The 1,242-nt window shown below is 39.5% G+C and overlaps 1 pseudogene; it reads right to left on the bottom strand.

The window, feature by feature from the left end:
• Positions 1-478: 478 nt before the first annotated feature.
• On the bottom strand, positions 479-1,014 carry LOC125164812 (bis(5'-adenosyl)-triphosphatase-like; annotated as a pseudogene).
• Between the last annotated feature and the right edge of the window lie 228 nt (positions 1,015-1,242).

The raw sequence follows: 1,242 nt of genomic DNA, 5'->3' as shown, positions 1-1,242 counted from the left end.
GATTCTTACAGATTTCAACACAGACTATCATATCATCCATTAATAGGGAGAGTTTTATTTCCTCCTTCACAGCATGTGTGTCTTTTCTTTTCTTAACTTTTCCATCAGCTAGGACTTCCAGTATGGTGTTGAATAAAAGTGATGACAGAGACCGTCGATTTGTTTCCCAATCTTAGGGGAAGGCATCTAGTTTCTCACCATTAAGTATGATATAGGGTTTTTGTACATGTTATTTATCAAAATTTTTTGATAAAAATTTAAAAAAAAACTATATTTTAATCACCATTTTATTTCCATGCAGGCCAAGGGGCAATTTAGAAAAAGTTTTATTGGAAGCGTGTAACCGAGGAAGTGTAAAAGGGCTGTCTACGCCTTTGTTTTCAGGTTAGCCTGTCAGCCATCTGGATGGAAACATAATCACCATGTCTTCCACAAGTGTAGTAAAATGCTTCACAATTGGTTGCTGAGTTGTAGGTTGTCATAAAATCTGCTTAGCATTTCCAAAGCTGCAGAGTCTTAGAGAATCAGAGCCTTTTCTTTCTGCCTTGGGATTTGTTGGAGTCACTGACCTGCCGGCCCCACTGAAAGCAAACCACAGTGCAGCAGCCTCTGCCACCATTTCCTCCTCTGGTCTCCACAAATTTGATGAGTTTTCCTCCTCTTCATCATGGTGCTGGACCCCATCATAGAAGCCATCGTTTCCGTGAAAATCTCTAGCCTTTCCGAGAAGACTGTGGATGGGAATGTGCTTTTTGGTCCATCTTGCTTTGGGACCATCCTTTATGGAATAGGTGAGACAAGTCCTCTGGAATGCTTCCCCACCACCATCCTGACTCTTTGGGTTGCTTGAAACAATTTGGGCACTTCATCAGGACCCAGATTTCAAAAAAGCTCCACTGGCTGAAGAGGACACACAAGGACAGGTCTTGGCACTGTATGTTTCTTGTTCATGAATGAAAAGGACAGTCCTGCTTTGAGAAACACCATGGAAGACTTAGTGAATCTGAATGCCATTTACTCACACTTGAGGTGTGGAAGTTCCCCTCTATTTTTAGTTTGCTGAGAGGTTTTTTTGTTGTCTTTGTTCTTTTTCCATTTTTTTTCCATCATCATGAAAGGGGATGTTAGATTTTGTCTTTTTTTTTCTGATTTTATTCATTTGAGGGTGTGATTTTTTTTTTTAGCCTGATGATCTGATTGATTATACTAATTTTTCTGAACATTGAAACAGTTTTACATACT

The sequence above is a fragment of the Prionailurus viverrinus genome, chromosome B1 (assembly GCF_022837055.1).
Source record: "Prionailurus viverrinus isolate Anna chromosome B1, UM_Priviv_1.0, whole genome shotgun sequence".
Taxonomy (NCBI): domain Eukaryota; kingdom Metazoa; phylum Chordata; class Mammalia; order Carnivora; family Felidae; genus Prionailurus; species Prionailurus viverrinus.
The sequence above is the reverse complement of the archived record's forward strand: the minus strand, read 5'-3'. Positions and strand labels throughout refer to the sequence as shown.